Source organism: Anguilla anguilla, chromosome 7 (assembly GCF_013347855.1).
Source record: "Anguilla anguilla isolate fAngAng1 chromosome 7, fAngAng1.pri, whole genome shotgun sequence".
Lineage (NCBI taxonomy): Eukaryota > Metazoa > Chordata > Actinopteri > Anguilliformes > Anguillidae > Anguilla > Anguilla anguilla.
Window position 1 is genome coordinate 9,447,218 of NC_049207.1, and position 20,538 is coordinate 9,467,755.

General features: G+C 45.4%; 1 protein-coding gene and 1 long non-coding RNA gene across 7 annotated transcripts in view; one reads left to right on the forward strand and one right to left on the reverse strand.

The window, feature by feature from the left end:
- Positions 1-20,538, forward strand: part of LOC118231558 (ankyrin repeat and sterile alpha motif domain-containing protein 1B-like) — a 177,789-nt gene that overhangs the window by 17,974 nt on the left and 139,277 nt on the right. The gene's annotated exons all lie outside the window — the stretch shown is intronic.
- LOC118231560 lies at positions 744-9,583 on the reverse strand. Its single transcript, XR_004766095.1, has 3 exons — positions 9,554-9,583; positions 9,070-9,163; positions 744-978 (listed from the first exon to the last, which is right to left on the reverse strand). It is a non-coding gene; the product is annotated as an uncharacterized LOC118231560 (long non-coding RNA).

Here is a 20,538-nt window from a genome sequence, read left to right on the forward strand (position 1 = left end):
CTTGTTCTGATGAAATTTGCCTCCCTTCTGTTCTGGCCTTTGACTGAATTCAGATCCATTATTAGCAGAATCACACACATACCTATATCATGACCACACACATCAGATTTACTGAAATCTGATTTGTCAGCTGTATTGAACGTGAGTGTAAACAGGGCCCTAGAGGCTCTATTGTTTATGTATTGCAGATAAAGTTCCTCTCTCTAGTCTCCACTGTTTTGATAACATTCCACTCTCAACTTTTATGACAGGGCTTCCCTCTAGGTTGTTCTGATAAAGTCCCACTCTCAAATGCTATGATAGATTTTCCCTCTAGATTGTTCTGATTAAGTTCCGTCTTCACCTCCTTTGATAGTTCCCCTCTCCATTGCTGACAGTTTACTTTTCCAAAGTCTGAAGTACTTTCCACTGTAGTACTCGGTGCAGAAAGTCAAGAATCACTGCTTTCCCAAAGAACCATGTAGTCAAAATAGCCAAGAAAACAATCGGTTTTCGGCCCTCACACGCGTCAGTATCTAGAAATATTTTGTGATACATCACTTTCACATATTAACAGTCGTTGGAGGTCGCACATGGGCAAAAATCAATCATACTCCTAATATTTGTCCAGTCAGAATGATGCTTTATGGTTTTATGAGTTCACATTGATTGCATCCAACAGAGGTCAGACAGAGGAAAGCTCTCTGTAATCAATGTGGACTGGTTGTCCCGTCCTATCCGGGTGGCACAATGAATCTGCTCAGCTCTTTATTAGGGGAGTTGAAGAGTGCAGTTGGTAACGCGTACGCATTGGTAGGCTCTCATCGTCACTTTCGTTTGGAGGCTCGCTCTGTTTCTGGCACGCGGGCATCGAGGCACTTCCTCCGGTTTCCGCCTCAGATTCGCGGGCCGGTTCCCTCTGAGACGTGCTCGTGTTATCCTCAGTCCCTCCCTTTGATCTTTGGAGATAGGCGGCGCCGACGTGTTCGCATTTTCTCCCTGTAGGTAACGTTTTTTTCAAATAACATTTTAATTAAAATTAAAAACTTTCTGCCTCCCCCCCCCATCTCCACCCCTCCACACTCTGCTCCCCCACCACTGCCTGAATCAACACGTCCGGTTATAGCGAGCCGGTATCGGTTTGATGATGAAGAAAGGATATTATGATGACTCTGGGATGGTGAGTCAGCATGTCTAGAGTGGGCTAGAGATTGCTGCCTCTGGATCCCCGGCCTGTGAAACTGACTGTGTATCCCAGTGGGACCCATAGCTTGCATTGCCTCCGCTGCTTTTGGTCCCGCTCCTTTATGAGTGCTGTAGATTCAGTGGTAGGCACAGAAATTTTAATGCTAAGAACCTTCTGCCGGCCGTTTGTTTTCGTTATTGAATTTGTGGCCGCACGCGGGTTTATGAAGGATTCGCCTGCATAGGAAGGTGCAAAATTAAATTAGGATAAGACCTTCAGCTGGGGAAATAAGCAATTGAGTTTAGAGGAAATGTAATAGACGAACCGAAATGAGACAAGTCACATGTTAGCCCTCGTCTTCCTCCATCTGCTTCAGCTGGCTTAATATCTGGTGTGTAAGTCGTTCATTCCTTGCACTTACTTCTCATAAGTAAGTCAGCGACCTCTCTTGTTTATTGTGGTGTTCATTTCCGCAGTCGTCCTCCGTAGTTCCCTCTGATGTTCGTTCCTCTGCGGCGGATAAAATTTCAAATTTAAACAGCATGACTCTGGCTGGCCATCTCCATGCCATGAGACTGCGTTGCTTTGTGTCTCAACCACTGGGGGGAGAGGGGGCAAATATCTGAAGGCTGATTCAGAGACCTAATATAGAGCAGATCTGGGGATGTGATGAGATGTGAGTTCAGATGCTCGGTAAAATTTTCCATTCAGACAGGCCAAAGAAATTCTGGAACATACTGTGACTGTTTTTCGTAAAAAAGAGAGAGAAAAAAAAAAACATTAAAAGCCTTGAACCAAGCAAATGGGTCCTTCTCTTAATAAGACTGAGAAAGGGTCAATTATGTCATAAAGACTGAAAATGGACAGTTGATGTCATGAAGGCTGAAAAAGAAAGCATTGTGCGTGGAGGATTGAAAATGTGCAAATGTTTTTTATTTGCAACCAATGGTACGAAGCTCTTCAGAATACTCTTTGAATACAAAATAAAAATGTAGGCTATCTCTCTCTGTCATGTGTGGGAAACAAATCACTGTATGGATAGTGACCTAGTGATAGTCATCTTTTGAATTTTGTAATTTTTCACAGGAACTATGTTTTGTTAAACCTTGTTTTAAGCGGTATTTTAAGTGGATGAAGTGTGTCAATTTTGTGGTCTCAAAATATTTTTATAGGCATATAAGTTTTATATGGTTTGGTAGATGCAGTAAAAGACCTAGAAGGAGAGCAAAAATGTCTTTGTTACAAAAATGTGTGGCTTCGCTATTTAGAAGTGTATATTGAGCCGATTTTAGTGTGCCTTGAAAAACCATAGTAGTGGTGCCTGTGATTATGTCAGTGTGCAGCTTTCAGTTCAGTATTGAAAGTTGGTGTGAGGTCAGCGATGAGGTCATCAGGGAGCTCATCATTGGTGGTTCAGGGCGGGGACAAGGCCCTGATGGTCAGTCTCTTAATTACACATGGATTGATCTTGTCCCCGGAGGCAACTTAAGCGGTTCCTGGATTCAGAGTCGTAAGTGCTTCTGAAAACCTTTGGACAAGCTGTCCCTGTCCCATGTCATTTCTGTAACATTGTGCAGTTGCATTTATTATGCTACTGTTCTGACTGTGGTGTGCTGACAAGGAGTTTCCCTTAATCCTGTACTCAACGTTGCTCTAAATCTCTGTCCATTGTATGCAAATGGGTCTTAGACCTTAATAGGTCAGTGGGTTTATAGGTCAGTGGGTTAAAAGGTAAGATGATTCCTTAAATTGGCCTCAGAAGAGGTCTGTAGTGTCAGGTAGTCCAGGTTCTGCAGGGTCTGTGATCTGTGCTGTTGGAACAGGAGCTTAGTCTCATATTAGACTTGAACATTTGACTGGGTATTTAGTTCAGAACAGTGGATTAGGAGCGTAAAGACAGGGATACTATATGGCTTGAGACATCTGTTAATAGGAGTGCCTTTCATCTCTCTGCCTCCTTATGCAGACCCTCCTGTATATGGGATTACAGTTGAATGTGAAAAATATTAAATTAGCTACTCTGGGGTATGGTGTCTTTTATTAAATTAATGGTGATTCAAGAGCTAATAGTTGCCTAATGCCAGGAACCGTTTCACTCTGTAGAGACCTTGTACCACGCAGATTTGTTTTATTTAATATGAGCTGCTATCTACTAAAGCAGCCAATAAGCACTATTATCATTTTTTTTTTTTTTCACTGATGATGTAACCTGATGGTGGTTGAGGAATGTGGTAACTGAACACAACATAATGCTGGACCGGCCCGCCATCCAACGACCGCGGCTTCCCTGACTGTCAAGCCAGCAGAATTGTGTCTCGGCGGCGAACATGTCGTTCTTTCATTCAGAGGAATATCGACCCCGTTCCTGGAACCCGTGCGGCGCATCCGATAAGGCCGCGCAGGTAATGAGAAAGAGCTGAGCTGCTGAATTCTGGGAGTCTCGCTCTGCGTCAGCGCGTGCAGGGGGGAGGAGGGCGCCGTTACACGCTCTGGAATGCGGGAGTCGCAGGATTCCGGATTATACCGTTCCTTGGGAATCCACGCTGTCCTGGACCTGAATGTGTGCGGCATTATATGTGTGCGACGTGGACTCTGCGATTGAGTGTACGCGTGTGAATGCTTGCGTTTATTTTCGCGTGTGTGCGTGTGCATGTGTGTGAGTATGTGAATGTTAACAATAGGCTTGTGTTTGTACCCAAAGGCAATTTCTTTAACAAGGTCAGTTTTGACACTTACAAGAAAGAATAATGCTGAATAATTCAACAGGTCCAAATTAATTGACAAGATTGATGCACTGAATATTAAGTGTACGTTATGTGTTCATATTCACTGTGGTTTTTTCTTTACCCACTACCCCGTGCTGCTCCATAGTGCCCCATTCTTGTCCATGCTGCCACATACTGCATTGGCTCAGGGCCTGGGGCTATATAAGGTTAACTGTCCCACCATAGAGGGTAATATTAGAAACGGGGCCAGTTCTGGAATCCCAGAGTCTGCGTCATGTCTGGACTCTGTGAGGGGAACTCACCCAGCCCTTTGTGAGACCCGCGAGGGGAACGGGTCCAAAAACGAGCCGTTTGCGGAGCCCCTGGGTGTGTAAACAGGGCCGCGTGATGCCAGAGGATTAGACCCGCATTGTCCCACCCGAGCTTCAGTTAACCGACCCTAAAAGAGAGGTGCACTGGCACGGTTGATCACAAGCCTGGAATAGACTATTACAACGCAGCCCAGTGTCATAAACATGCAAAGGCTGGACCCGCAAAACGGCCAATGTGGCCTCGGACAACAAACCTTGTGGCCATGGGTGGTTAAAAAGGTCTGCGTAGCCATACTGGCTAGATATTTGTTTTCATGTCGTGGACACAGCTTTGCAAGCAAACGCCTAGTGCTACAGTACCTAGTGTTAGTGGCCGCCCTGTTCTGCCGTCTGCTTAAAGCTTGCCATGCACTCTCACATGCACATACTGTAAGGACCTGCTTTAGTGTAGGTCGCCACCTTCAGTTTCAGCCACTTTTGGTCTCAAAAGGTAAACAAAACAAAATGACACCTGAATGCAACTGGCTGAAAAAGATTCAACGTGTCACATCTTTAAAAGTAAATAAAATAGGAGGAACTCTGAAACAGAGATTTTCTCAATCTCATCCACTTTGCTGATACCCCTGGAGGCTGATTAAATTAGCTGAGTCAAAATTTCTTATCACTGCCAAAGGGTCTGTACTCTTTGTTCATAATGTATTGTTACACAATTAAATAGAAAAAATTTGAACAGAGCTAAAAACATAGTGCTCTGTAATGTAATTGTATCTTATTTTGTCCAATGTAGACTATGCCTTTGAGTTGGCTGGCTTGGAATTGTGGGAAAAACTGAGACAGTCAGTTTGTACAGGAACAGTTTGCCCTGCAGAAAATTGGAAATTGAATATATATTGTCTATTCTGATTTTCCTGTTTCTGAATATTTTAGGTTTTGTTTCTAAATTAAGTAGACTACGGTTTGCTAGGAAGAAATACTGCAGCCCTGCCATTTTATTTAATAAAACAGTAATGAAAGGCCAAATAATGGTTCGTAAGTATTTCTGAGGTAGTTTCCCTTAATAGGCATGTGCATGTGTAGACTGACAGAAACACATAAGTGCAGAAGCACTGACGAAACTGTGATGCAAAAAGTAGACCGTTGTATGGTTATGATAGTAGACTGCCCCAGAATTATAAGCTCTCTGTCTGTGCCAACCGCAGGTGAAGTCATTCAAGTGAGTACACTAGCTTCCGCAAAAAAAAAGTGTGCTGGAAAAGGCCATATGATATTGGCAATTTTGTCTGGACTTCCAGTAACCCATCTGCTGGCCTTGGATAGCAATGGAATAAAGAAATGATGTATGTGCTAATATATAATAACTCAGCTCTGTGCCAGTCTGTTGTAACTTACTCCTGTGCCAGACTAATTTAAGCCAGCTTCTAAGTGTTCTGCTGCTCTTTACAGGTTTGGGCAGTATTTCAATTTCATGGATTTGAATTGCATTGCATTTCATTTGTATTTTGTCATTTGTATTTTATGAGCTTTGAAAAACCTTGATGTGGTCTGTATCATGATACTTCAGAAGGAGGTATTTCTGCATTTTTAAAATAAAGATTTTTGGGCCAGGGCACATACAGTTCTATTTTTATTGTGTAACTCGTATAATCTGTAACAGCAGCTTATAATTTTACTTTCTGGTAGCAATAAAAGTTAAATTATGAGCAATGAGATCCTTTTGTGACTTGCATCATTGATAATCAGGGCCTAGTTTCCCCAAAACCTTAGCAAAGATTATCTTGGACCATTGAGTTTGAATGAAAATTACCTCATGCTACAGTGGTTGTTGGAAAGTAGGCCCTGATCAATATTATTTATCTTCCAAGAAACAGAACCTTGTTTCATTGTAGTAAGGACATTTCTGTTTGTAGACCATTGTATGTCTAAGCTTTACTAAACTTAACATGACCTAAGTGATGCACTGTAGAGATTATTTTTTTTTTTTTTGGCTTTAAATGCAGAAAACGAATTGGATGTTATCCAGAAAAACGTTGCTTTGCCCTATACAATGAAACGATGCTGTTAATGAAATGTATTTTGCCATTTTGTGTTGTTAAAAAATACAAAATAATGCACTTTGTAGTTCATGTTGATAAATTTCCTTCTGGGGTATTTTATATCTTTACATTTTGATGTATTTTTCCCCATCTCTGGCTATTTCCCAGTCTTCTAGAAGTGACAGGAGATTATTGATGATGACATCAAAAATGATTATTCCTGCCGAAAGTGTGAGCTTTCACTGCCATCCATTCCAAGTCCGGACTATTACCCTGTGAAAAATGATGTCTGTGAATAAAACGCGCCATCAAATAAAACCATATGAACAATGTCAAAGAAATGGCCTGCCTTACGAGTCTGTCAACGTCTCCGCAGACATTCCGGGTGGAGGAAATCATCTGTTTGGGATGTTTCGTCGCGCTTGTGATTGCCTAGTTGCCCGTGGATTAGGGCATTTCTGCGTTCTCTTTGCTCCGTCCCTCCTCCTCCTCCAAACGATGTCATCATCAGGTTCATGGCATAGGCAGGGGCCATTGAGGCATTATGCCTGCAGTGGAGCAGATGGCTAACCCTGCTGGCGGATCCTCCGTCTCTCGTGTGGCCAGCGCTCTTTCTTTCTACGCTCTCAGGACGCTCGGTACTCATTGAGCGCGTGCGGTGCTGTGCGCGCTCAGAGCTACGAGTTCAGCGTTGTTCTCCTGTGTTAAGTGTTACCTGAACACGGGCAGCGCTGCCGGACCCTATGTAGTGCAATGCGGAATGCTTTAACGTGATATTTAGGATCATTTTGGTATGAGATTTGCTCAAAATGTTTTTAAAAGCACTGCTTTTAACCTCCCTGAATCCCTTCTTTGGACCCCAGACATGCCATAAATCTTATCAGACACCAGCAGCGGTTGCATTGCTCGCAGAAGTGGTAACAAAGGATGGCGATGCAAGAGTTGAAAGGAGTATTCAAACTCCAAGGTGAGGTCTTGGTTGCTATGGTTAAGTTGAGGCTTACATGACTAAAAGAAGAATGTTCGAGCCTCAGAGTTCCTTTCTTATTTTGAGTAGGCTATTTGGCAATTCCATTGGTTGCACAGGTAACCAGTGAGCGAGTAAAAAAATCAGCGAGGCATGCAGTGAGGCTCTTGATCTCACAGGTCACCTGCGAGAATAGAAACGATTGCCCTGATGCTTTCCAATAGATACAGATCTGTAGAAACCTGAAAGATATCTCCTTTGCAGACCCGCCAAGGTCTGTGGGTTTTCTGTTGAGAAACGAAACTAAGACTATGAATACCATGGGAGGCTCTCTCTCTACTGTTTAAATTTAGCTCACAGGGGGCTGCGGTTCTAAGTGATCCATCAGAAGACAGTAAGTACACTACCTCACATGTCTGATTACTGTATAAAAGCTTGATTATGCTTTTTAAAGACTCGCAGACAGTTAATAGCTCTTATCTGGGAGCAACAGTGTGACTACACCTGCCGCCGCCTGCATTTCTGGTGCACGCGTGCATTATTCATGTTCCTCCGCTGATAATGGATCCATTATGTCTGAAATGGCGGGACTGAGGAGCCCCTCCGCGGCTGACGCGTGGCGCTTGAGTTCCGAAAGGGGGGACGCTTCAGTCTTGGAGCGCACGCGACTCGGCCTCTCGGCCTGGCGGAACGGTTCCATTACCGAACGGATGGGTCGACTGGGGCGTAGAGTTCGTTTCGACCGGCTGAACACGTCGTTTAAGACGCGTATTCGGTCTGTTTAACAAATCCACTCTACGCCGAGCCTAGATTCTGAGCTGCGCCGTATATACTCCAGATGTCCCTGCCGAATGGAACGGCAAGGTGCAAAGTAACTGCGCCGGGCGTAATGTCCCTGGCTGGCAAAGGAAGATTCCATGATAAATATAGACTCAAACTACCCTGGGCTGTGTGACCATCTGGTCCCTATGTAGGGTATCTACTGCATCGCTGAAACAAGCAAGCACACTGTATGTTTTTATAGCCTTGTGTCTCCTTGGCTGACACCCTAGCCACACCCTCCTCCAATCTCACTACTCATATATTTCACTTCCTGTACCTTTCCCATATTGGCAGAAGATCCCATTGGGTGGTGTATAGTTGGCCATAGGCCTTGCAGAGGCAGAGAGTGCGTCATTCAGCAGGGTACTCCCCACCCCATTGCTCAAAAGATACTTCTGTGATTGGTCAGACCTGCGATCTGCAGGAGCCAGGGGCAGTTGCATAGTCCTCCTGCCTGTGGACTGTAGAGTATAAACAAGTGGTGACTGTGCACCGTGCATTTTGGAGAACTGATGCCAATGCCATGCATCCAGTTTTACATAGGGTGTTATAGCTGAACAATTATGAGTGGTCATTCCAACATATGAAGACAAAAAATATTGAGGGAAAAAATTTCAAAAGTGGGTATACTGATTTCTTTTTTTCTGAATGGGCATGAGCATCTCTCCTGAACCTCATTTAATTTAAAATGCAGTTTTTAGTCTCATTTACCAGATAAATGCCATTGTTCGTGGTATTGGAATATAAGCCATGCACTGAATTCCTCTCAACTGTGGAGTCCAGCTCCAGTTCTGCTTCTCAGTCAGATGTCTGACATTCCTGGTGTTCAGGGGAAACAATGGATTCTTGGAGGAGGTACATCATGCATATGGATGGCTTGGTATTGGGAAAATTTAAGGTCAGCTCTACCTCTGGTTCATATTCACGCAGAATTATGCCTGTAAGATCAGGCTACCTTTAGTTACTCTAGCACAAAATGTAGGCTAATACCCGTAAGATTACTATTAGCTACTCCCCTACAGAAGTTTAAATACCTGTACAGTACCTCTTCTTTACTCCAGTCTAGAAGATTCCATGTAAAATTCCTCTTAAGTACTTCAGAATGTAGGACGTAATGCCTATATGATTCCTCTTGGTTACTGCAAGGGGGAGAATAAAGAGAGGAGAATAATTACAGTGGGAGAGTTTACTGCTGTATAAAGTGCCCATTATGCTCTAACGCAGCGGTGTTTTAAACACGTGAGAGGGACAATTTAGTGAAGCGGCTGCTTTACGCAGAGCTCCTTTCAGTAATGCCACGTAGCGTCGCTACAAAAAGCTGTCAACAGCATCAATAACGTTTGCCTCGGTGTTACAAGGATGGTCGGTCGGCGGATTTTATAGTGAACTTTCGGGATGAGGCTCGAACTTGTGCAACCCAAGTAGAGTGCTTTATTTACAAAAGTGTCATAACTATCATACAAGCATGTATATATGTGTACAAAACAAAAGAATCATCACATCAATTGTACCCATTCAATGACACCCACCTACTGTCAACCACCCTGTTGACACCAAATGACCTGCTTATGTACTCTACATTATCCAGACTATACCATTTACATACAGTATTCAGTATACAGTGTTGTCTTACTGAAATGACTGTATATTTTTACACAAAGAAATTATTATGCATATATTAATCAGTTGCTACTTAATATCTAATAATTACATATCTAATTGGGTACGAGAAAATATTACCGAATACACTTTATGGTCTCCCCCTGTCTAAAATAGCCAATGCTTCTTGTCCAGCGCTTCCAATAAAATTGCACAGAATCGTGACGTTCGGATTACGTCATTCTAGTTTGAACATGGAACGAACGGAATTAAATACGGTTAGTAGCAACTCCTAACACGGCGTTTATTTTAGTACATTTATTTGCAGTACATTATGGTGGTAAACAGATGTACAGTAGTGAATGTGTTTGAGTTGACAAACCGTCAAACATAAATGGTGCACTGCGCACTACATTTATGAAAGCGGTAAACAACCGCTAGTCTACCATAAGCAGATACGACACAGTTAAAACCCGATCGTTTTAAAAAAAATTGTGTGCTCCTAGCAGAAACGGAGGGTTCACTCCATTACACTCAGACATGGTGCAGCTCTTAGCAAAAGGCCGATTTTGAGTATAAATTCGAAGCATTCGTTCAAGGAAAATACATCAGTCTTTCCCATCCTGCTATGCCAGAGCCAACTCTGTAGGTGGATCGCTACAGTCACTTGCTTGCGTGCCTTCATATAACCTACCACGCGTGGGAAAGCTATTTAGGGGTGTAACGATACATCTATTCGGATCGACATATCGCTTGGAAGGGCACTGATTCGATCCAATCGATACAACGTGCAAAAATCGATCTGTGTTGTTATGAATCATCGCAAATATATATATATTTATATATATATATATATATATATATATATATATATATATTTTTTTTTTTTTTTTAATTTATTTTATTTTATTTTTTATTTTTTATTTTTAATGTTTGTTTGCTCGCAACACTGCCATCATGTTTATGTTTTTGACTTGCCCTCATCATCACTTGTGCTTGTGCCTAATTTACTTCTGTTTAACGTGATGTCAATTAGTTTTCGCACTCTCAGCCACATTTTGGCTGTATGTGTAAGTTGTAACTGGATTGTGTTAAGTGGATCATATATATTGATTGTTTCCTACTATATTTTGAATAACATTGTAGCAAAATTTGTGATATTGCCAAATATCGAACCATCGCCTCAAGAATGTAGCCTAAATCGTATGCTTTTACGGTGAAGCCTGCGGTTTGCACCCCTTAATACTACTGTGCATATGTGCATGCGTGATCTGTTGCGTCATTTTGTGTGATTTTCAATCAGAAACCAACATAAATCTGTCTCTGTATCTATCACGTCTTATTAAACATTAAAACAGAGGGAGGCTATTACTGAATGGATTAAGAACAAGTGTGTTTAAAGTGAAGGCACTTGATATTTAATAAGTCTAATTGTAGCTCTAGGGCATCCATTTTTACAGTCAGTGAAAGTTACGAACAAATGGTCTTGAATTTAAGTGTAACTGCCGAGCGCAGAAGGGCTTTATTTTTTGTGGTGTGAGCTTTCATGGGCTTTGTACCCAGAATATCTGAAAACGGTGTGTTTGTGGCCTCTGTGGGAGAGAGGGCAGTTTGTCTCTATATTTTTAACCCTCTCAAGGAAAGGATTGAGAGAAGCTAGAGTGTTTTTTCAACATTTGTATGAAATGGTGTGGATTAATCGTAGAGTAAAGGAAAAAAAAATGAGGTTGAACAAAGAGAAACAAAATACGTGTGTGGAATGATCCTTGTGTGTGTGATATTTATTGTTTGTGTAGCCTATATGCTTGTGTGTGTGTGTCTGAGTGTGTGCATGAGTGTTCATCTGTAAATGCTGTCTGTTTGTGGCTTTCTCTGGGAAAGCTGTGGTGATGGAGCTGATCTGCAGAAAGCTGAGGGCTGCCCACTGTTGTTTTAAATACGCTCTTGTGGAGAGTAATTGCATACAGCTGTGTGCAAACGACTTTTCGCTTGGCTGTTTCTTGTGTGTGTGTGTGTGTGTGTGTGTGTGTGTGTGTGTCCTTTGCGTGCTCATGTGTGAGAGAATAGTAAATCACTCAACATTGATTGTGTACCTATTTAAATTGGCCTTTTGTTCTGTGGCTGGTGGTTCATGTTGTTTATATAGGTTTTCTGTATAATTTATGTATAGCAATAACATACAAAAATACTGAAAATGATTACGTTTATTGCAATCACGGCAGTATTTTATTTCAGGCCATTTATAATTGAGACCCATTTGTTCATAGCTGCGCGTTGTTGCGTACGGTGCGGTGGGAATCGCCGCTGATGGGATAGACACCATTTGGACGTTTTTCGATTAGGAGACAAGCCCTTTCTACCGTGACCCCGTTCCCCCGTCTGCGTTAGCGCCACGGCGACAAGGCCTTTCCGAAAACGAACTGCCCGCGGCAGCAATCTGGTGGAATCAGGCCCGGCCCGGAACACCCCGAGGAGCATTGCATTTTATCTAAATGGCATTTCTAACCTGAATAGAGGAGGGGACTGTCGGGCTTTGGGGTGGGGGGGGGGGGGCATGGGAGATAGTGCCTCCGATCCGTTCCCGTCGTCCCGCGGGGTGGGCGCTGTGTGGGCGGGGGGGGGGGGGGGGGGGGATTACCGTCGCCGAGGAAGGATTAGGAATCGGGCGACAGGAACAGCTGTTCCTGGCGAGTGCTGGATTCCGAAGGCTCTTCCCCGCTCCTCCGGGAGGCCCTTCTGGTCGAATCGTCCTAGCCCTTCCCAGAATTCCCCTTCGCTGGAATCGCAGAGGGGTCATTCTCACGACTCTTCCCCGAGGAGGGGCAGGGGGGAAGGGGGGCGGGATGGACCACCAGGATCTCTCCACCCTTTCCACTGCTCCATCCTTATAGGGTCACTGTCACACCACACCGTGCGCTTGTAGCCCCCCCCCCCCCCTCGGGACTGCGTATGACGTTGCCGTGGCGAACGCTCAGATGCGTGCCGCTTTCTTTCCGGCCTTCCGCAGGATGTTTCTTAACGTTTTAAACTTCACCGTGCGAATCCCAACCCTGTGTCATCCTTCTGCTGTTTGTTTGTTTCAGCTGTGGACGGCGGTTAAGGGGTTAAGGCATTCAGATGTTTTCATTTGAAACTGGGAAGTAAAATCGGGTGGAATTTAAAGAAAGGATGCGAAAGAGAGATCAGGGCCTGAGTGAAGGGAATGTTTCTGCAGAGAACCTGTGTGTGTGTGGCAGCGAGAGCAAAGAACTCCCACAGCGTGAACAGAACACGCAGTGGAACTAGAAATATGTCCGGCTCTTAGTACCAAGGTTGTGTTAAAGTTATAAGACTTCAGTTCTCGGTTCCTTTCACAAAGAATAAAAAAAAAAAAGAACCTAATTTGCCCAGGTAGGTCAAATGAGAACTCAATTCTCTTCTGTTGTCACGACCAGGGGAACGACTGTGGGTAGGGAACGCAATGCATTTCGTAGCCAATCAGAAGTGGGGGGGGTGATGAGGTGTCCAGATGTCGAGAGGCAGAATGCTGCTAGGTTCTGAAGGCAGTAGGCTGCGTGTTGCAATGAAAATATCTCTCAGCCAGCGCAGTACCTTTGGGCGTGTTGCAGTAATAATATTGCTCAGGTTTCAATACGGTCGGTGGTGTTAAAACAAGAACGCTGTTCGTTGCTCAGTACAGAAGGCCGTGGTGTGAATGCCGTCGGTACACAAACAGCACAGACTTCTGATCCCTTTTCTGTTTACGGAAGGGCAGCCGTCCCTGCTGACGCCTGAGGTGAACACAGGTTCGGGATCCTCTCAGTCATGGTGCCCTGTGGAGAATCAGCTGTCATAGAATCACACGTATGGTGGTAAAAAACACGCATCAGAACACGCCACGTGGTCCCACACGCAGAAGGACCCAGTGTTCCTCTGAGATGATGTGTAGTGCTTGAGTGAGAGGTAATGGCCGCAGGGTTGGTCGTAGGTTTCCGATGTCAGTCTCGGGTCAACGCAGCGCACCTCGTGTGACAGTTCAACACTCCGGTCACCTGGCTATGACTTCCTGTTTCCCTTCCTGGTTTGGTTTTCTTTATTTCTGTTTAGTAATGAACAGTGTTTTATGGAAGGCTGGCAGTCTTCCATTGTGTTTAAGCTATTCTTTTTTTACTTTTCTTTTGGAATCTGTAGTATCCTATAACTATTTTTCAGGATTTCAACACATCCTCTCATTTTACATTTTTCCCATCATTGTAGCTTATTTTTTTGTCGTCCTCTCTGGAAAATTCGGTCTGCACAGCACTGTGTATCAACCCGGGTGTTTATGGTGTAATACAAGAAACGGATTGATTGATGTGGTGTTGCTAAGAAAGCATTCCACTGAGTTGATGTCAGATCTTCACAGCTGCAGTGGTTTAGAACTGTATCAGTATATCGGATCTCCAACTTTAAAATAAAGCCGGTAACCTGAATTCATCCCGTTGATATAAATGAGTACTTTATCTTGTGTGTCTTGGGGATGCCGGCAAATACTTCCCTTGAATGTGTAATCTGTATATAGACAGTGTACCTGTGGATCTAGACAGGAACATTACCTGCATGTTACCTGTGGATATAGTCATATTTACATATAGACAGCAATTTTACCTTAATGTATCGTTTAGATATAGACAGAGATTTTACCTGAATGTATTGTTTGGATACAGACAAAGATTTGACCTAAATATCCTATTTGGATATGTTCAGGTATTTTACCTGAATGTTTGTTTAATGTAGACAGGTATTTTACCTGAATGTATTGTTGGGACACAGACAAGTACTTTGCCTCACTGTGATGTTTGGATCTCAACAGATATTATGCCTGAATGTTTTGTTTGTGTATAGACAGGTACTTTATTTTAACGCATTCTGTTGGACCATCTGTACGGTCTTCAGTGACTGACAGTGGCAGGCAGCCAGGAGAGTGATAATAAAGATTGTAACGATGTGGATGTGCAGCTTAGTCCTCATAATGACCTCCCAGCTTACCAGAGGTGGGGGGGGCGGGGGGGGGGGGGGGGGGGCGGGGGAGTGGGAGGGGGGGGTTCGCAGTTGGAGATCAGCTGTAGGCTGCTGAATAATGAACGATGTCAGAGAGTCAGAAACAGTGGAGCCCCCCGTGGGGAGGATGGTGTGTATTAGGATGACGGCGGCGCGTCGGAACGTGAGAAGGGCATCGCCGTGTTCTAATGGCGCTCCAGTGCAGGCGGCGGGAGGGCGCTCTGCTAGCGGGCGCACGCCGGGTACGACGCCGCGGGCGCGCGCAGCGATGCTGGGGGTCGGGCGGCCCGCTCAGCGAGTCGGCTTCGCTTCACCGCCATTTAAACTGTTAACCCCCGCAGTGCCAGCACAAATTCAGCGATGGTGCAGTCTCACAGTTTCATCCTTGCAACCTGTAAGGTTATGCTGGGTTCACATAAATTGTTTTGATAAATACATTTCTGGAATAAGGTTAGTGTTAGGGTTAGGCTTTAGGTTTTACGCCAGGACTGTGATTTGCACAACATACTGTATCTCATATTAAATGTGCACTCCTATGTTATTGGCTGAGTTATGATTCTTATAGATGGGAACACTTCAATACACTGCTAACAGTATGGATTACTAGGCTATGGTACTGATGGTATGGATCTCTGGGCTATGGTACTGATGGTATGGATCTGTGGGCTATGGTACTGATGGTATGGATCTCTGGGCTATGGTACAGATGGTATGGATCTCTGGGCTATAGTACTGATGGTATGGATCTCTGGGCTATGGTACTGATGGTATGGATCTCTGGGCTATGGTACTGATGGTATGGATCTCTGGGCTATGGTACAGATGGTATGGATCTCTGGGCTGTGGTACAGATGGTATGGATCTCTGGGCTATGGTACTGATGGTATGGGTCTCTGGGCTATGGTACTGATGGTATGGATCTCTGGGCTATGGTACTGATGGTATGGATCTCACGCAGAGGTGGAAAATCCAGGTTGAGAAAGTGAAAGAAAGTCTTCCTCAGTATTTTATTCCTATCAGCTGGATTTTCTACTTAGCAGAATTAGTATCAGCCAGGATGTAGAACTAATTAGTGAAATCAGCTGGCTTCATGGGTGAGTTCATGGGTGGAAGAAACACATGGCAGGTCTTCTACTTTCTGACCCCTGGCCTTTCCACCTCTGTGTGTTTGGGGCTAATCTCATGGCTGGCTGGGTTGGACTGTGTATCTTGCGGGTTCTGGGCGGCTGCATTTGTGTGGTAAACTCTGGGGCTGGGATGGAGCAGTGAGTAGCCTACATGCTGGCGCGTTGAGGATCGGAGGGCATGTATCGAGTGCGGGGGCTGTCGATAACATGGCTCCTCCCTGCCGACAGAGGCACATTGCCGCTGATGGTGGCCGCTTGCCGCTGACGGTGAGTGGCTCGCTGCCGACCGCAGGCCCTCTCCGCAGTGGCTGTTTCCTGCTCCGCTGGAGCGTGAGGACGGCAGCTTGCCCTCAGCGCCGCGAGCCATCTGACAGCCCGCACCCTCCCGCAGCCTCAGGCGAACGGGTCCGATGGGCGCGGCCGAGCCGAGATCAGCAGGTCCTCTACCGCAACAGGAAGACATTGACCTGCATTTCATTTCAGCTTTTTTGTTCAAAACTGGTCCGTTTATCCCCTTTGCCATTCTTTAGTTACTTGCATTTACCACCATTTTGCTCGGAATTCCCAGTTGTATTTTTATCAGTGTTTGTCGCCGTGACCTCCCCTATTGATTCGGGAAAGTGCAGACTGGCATGCTCTCTGCTCTGGAGCATGTGATGTCAGCGGCCGTTCCTTAACACACTGCATTCAGCAGGTCAGGCTCACGCAGACATGAGTCAGAGGAAGACGCCTCATGTGCAGCTCAAACATTGACAGCATATAAGTAGACGATAGGACGCCGCTGTCTTCGATGGGCAAGATTGGAGGGTGATTGTATCGCTCGTGCGATATCAGCAGGTCTGAAGGATATCAGCTGGTCAGTGGTGATGTTGGATATCAGCAGGTCAGTGGTGATGCTGGATATCAGCAGGTCAGTGGTGATCCTGGATATCAGCAGGTCAGTGGCAGTGCTGGATATCAGCAGGTCAGTGGTGATCCTGGATATCAGCAGGTCAGTGGTGATCCTGGATATCAGCAGGTCAGTGGTGGTGCTGGATATCAGCAAGTCAGTGGTGATGCTGGGCTCTATTCCACTCTTACATTATTGAGCTCTTTGTGCAAAATGTGCACTCCAAATTAATGATCAGTACACAATGTTTATATGCACACAAAGATTAATATTCCATTTTTACTGACTGTTTATAAGCAGTCAGGTGTTCAGAATAAACTGAAAAGCTTATGCATGCATAAAAAATCCACAGCATAGGTGATATCTGTGTGAACAGACAGATCAGAGGCAAACATAATTTCGGTGTTGCTGCTTGTGTGCTTTTTCTGATTGGTTCTAATACAGATCGAGAAATTGCAAAATAAGCTTCTTGCTCAGTGGGGGATGAGAATGGAGCGGATGAGAGATTGAATTTCCTTCTGCACGTCATCCAGTCGGTGCTTCTGTCATCTGCACCAGCTGATTAGAAATCAGTTCATTTACCAAATGTCTACAGTAGAGTGTGTGAAGAAAGACGTGCTATCTCCCACCACGCATTATTGGAGTAACGAGTGGAACCTATAATTATTTGCTTAGCCCACCGAATTGCTTTTTATGTGGGTTTTTTGTTTAATGTTTTTTTTCAGAAGCGTTTGGTTCAAATGTGTTCTTGTTTCTCCTAATTCCAGTTAATGTCAGTGCATACATGTGGATATTACATTAATCAGAATTGAAGTCGGAAAGTGATGCTCATGAGGGGCAGTATTCTGTCCTTGGCAGGAATATCCATGTAATAAATCCTGCTCATCTTCAGAATTCTGAATAAGCGCAATTGGAATGCTGTCTTGTTTGGAATATGTCATTTGGAATGGTGGTCAGGCTCTCAGTTGACTGGTGGTGGAATCTTTGGGAGCCTGAGAATGCTCTCAGTGTCTTGGCTTTCCGTGTGAGAGCCCGGAGCGAGGACAGTGGATGCTGACTGCTCGCTCACTGTTTCCACGTGAAGCTGCGTTCTGAACGAATGTTTCCACAGCCTTTCGGGGGTAGCGTTACAGAGAAAACGCCGGAGCCCTCGTCTGATTGGCCCGATAGATGAAGGCGTGCTCATTTCCTCATTTTGCGACTGGGTTTGTACCAAATCGATGAATCTCATTGAATTTCCTGTGGGGTATTTTTTATTTTTTTTGTTGAAAATCTGCTCTGGCTGTTTTGCACGGTGAACGTGTAACCTGCGTGATCTATAGGAGGAGTCAGACGGCTAATTCCGCGAAAGCGCTTCTCTGTCTCCCGTCCAGTGAGCAGCTGGTCTTCGCGCAATTCGTCTCCCCGGCGACGTTTGATTAAGCGCCCGTGGTGGTAATCAATACCGCAGATAGGAACTGTAAAGTATCAGAGTTTTTTTTTGCTCTCCCTTTTTGCCTTGGTAAACACAACGGGTCTGGGATTGAACCTTCGGAAAAAAAACACAGACGGCTTAATAAAAAGTGAAAAGATTCATGCCCTTCAGAACGGGGCAGTAATTTGGCCACTGCTTTGAGGGCCACTGCTCAGGGTAGCAGACACTGTTCTCTGCGCCGTTGCAATGCGTTCACTCGGCTATGATTTTATATGAGTCCAGAAGAGATCAGGTGCACTGCGGGCTGATTTAATACTGATTTCGCTGTGCAGTATATCCTGTCCCTCAGGTGATAATGACACCGCGTGGTATTGCCGACGCCCCGTGTGATACCAACAGATTGTGTTGCTGTGGGTACGGGGAAGCATTGTCAAGGAGACAGAAGGACTATGAGCTTGCTGTTTTTTTATTGTTGTGGTCAGAGGCGATAAAAAGTGCTCTAAATTAGAAATGTCGGAAGGACAGTTTTGCGGCGGCGGGTCTGGAGCTGAGGTGCCTCTCGCTGTTATGAGTTGTAAACAGCCGTGTCCTCGGGAAGGGCCTGAGCTACGGCCTGTGTGACAAATGAAATTAATCTCGGATGGGAAACTCCGGGCCCTAATAAGGCGCAGAACGCCAGGGTGCACCGCTGGGTCCCCCTCCCTCGGAACGCTGCGCGTGTCTGTGAAAGGGCAGCTGCATCAGCGGCGCTGGTGGGAAGTCTCTTTGGCTTGGCCATTGTGCATTGCGTGTGAATGTGCGTGCATGTGTAGGTGCGTGTGTGCACGCGGGCGTGTGTATGTGCGTGCGTGCGTCTGTATGCGCGTGCGTGCGCGCATGCGTGTGTATTTGCGTGCGTCTGTATGTGTGTGTGTGCGTGCATACGTGAGTGCGTGCGTGTGTATTTGCGTGCGTCTGTATGTGTGTGTGTGCGTGCATACGTGAGTGCGTGCGTGTGTATTTGCGTGCGTGCGTGCGTGTGTATTTGCGTGTGTTTGTATGTGCGTACACGCGTGTCTGCATGCCCAGGACGCTGTAAGCCTCGTCCCTGTTAAAGCCATGGGCAGAAGAAAGCCTGATTGCTTTGGGAGTAGCGGCTGTTTTGTTAGCTTAATTGTTGTGCCACACTGCCAGCGTGCAGAATGTAGGTCAGTAGCAGTAGCTGTGTAGTGGCTGAATCACTGGCCCAGCACTCACGTGTGCGGAGCGCTCAATAACACACACACACACACACACACACACACACACACGCTCTCTGAGCTGCCTGCAGAGCTCTGGTGAGTAAGAGACAGAAGCGGCGGCCGGGTCACGAACCGACTGCTGTGAGGCTCTCAGAGCTGAGCGGGCGCGGCGCTCTTTGTCCGACATAGCTACCTGACGATGCGACGAGGGGAGTCTTTCGGGCCGCGGCTGGGGGCTGGGGGGTTCGAATCCTTCTGAGGATCCTCCTTAAAGAGAATGTGCCTCAGTGAGTGCAGTGTGTGTCCGGCTGAGCGCTGTGTCTGTCTGCAGGAAGCGATGCGAGTCATGCTAGATGATGGCGTCTGTGAATTAACACGAAAGGCACGAATAGCATTCATGGGCCCCCCCTGCTGAGAGACTCCAGCCCTGTCCCGTCCCCATCCCCAGATGGGTAATGTGAGTGATTTATGGGTACGGGTCAAAGGTCAAACACATCGGCGTTCACATTTCTCAGTTGTCTCTGTGTCAGGGACTGTGAAGGGGGGGGTTTGAATTAAATGGGTCTTCACGCTCTGTTTTACTGCTAGAAAGGCTGTATTTATGTGTGTGCGCGTGTGTGTGTGTGTGTGTGTGTGTGGAGGGGGGTTTAGGGGGGTCATCACACTCTGTTTTACTGCTAGAAAGGCTGTATTTATGTGTGTGCGTGTGTGTGTGTGGAGGGGGGTTTAGGGGGGTCATCACACTCTGTTTTACTGCTAGAAAGGCTGTATTTGTGTGTGTGTGTGTGCGTGTGCACGTGTGTGTCAATGATTCTGTGCGCTTGGGAAAATTATGGAACGGCAATTTACTAAGGCCTTTATGGATCAGACGAAACACTGGCCTTCATTAATCATATTCTCTGTGCTGGGATTTTTAAATGTGCTTGGGTAATTTTGCTGGTTGTTATGACAACTCTGAATTAGTCTAATTTACTTTCCTTTAATGAGGAACTAAGCCTTTTTTGGGGGGTTGGGGTGGGATGGGGGGGGGGGGGGGGTTGCATGGTGTTTTCTGTACTAGGTTCACCAAGCTCCCTGGAGGTGTTTACAATGATAATCTTTTAACAAAGACCTGCAGAAGTCGTCTGCTGCTGCATAATGTAATTTACTTCACACTTCCAATAACCTGTGATTGTGCCATATGTTGTACATATCTAATGCCGTATGACTGAGCCATGTTTTTTACATATCTAATACAGTGTAACTG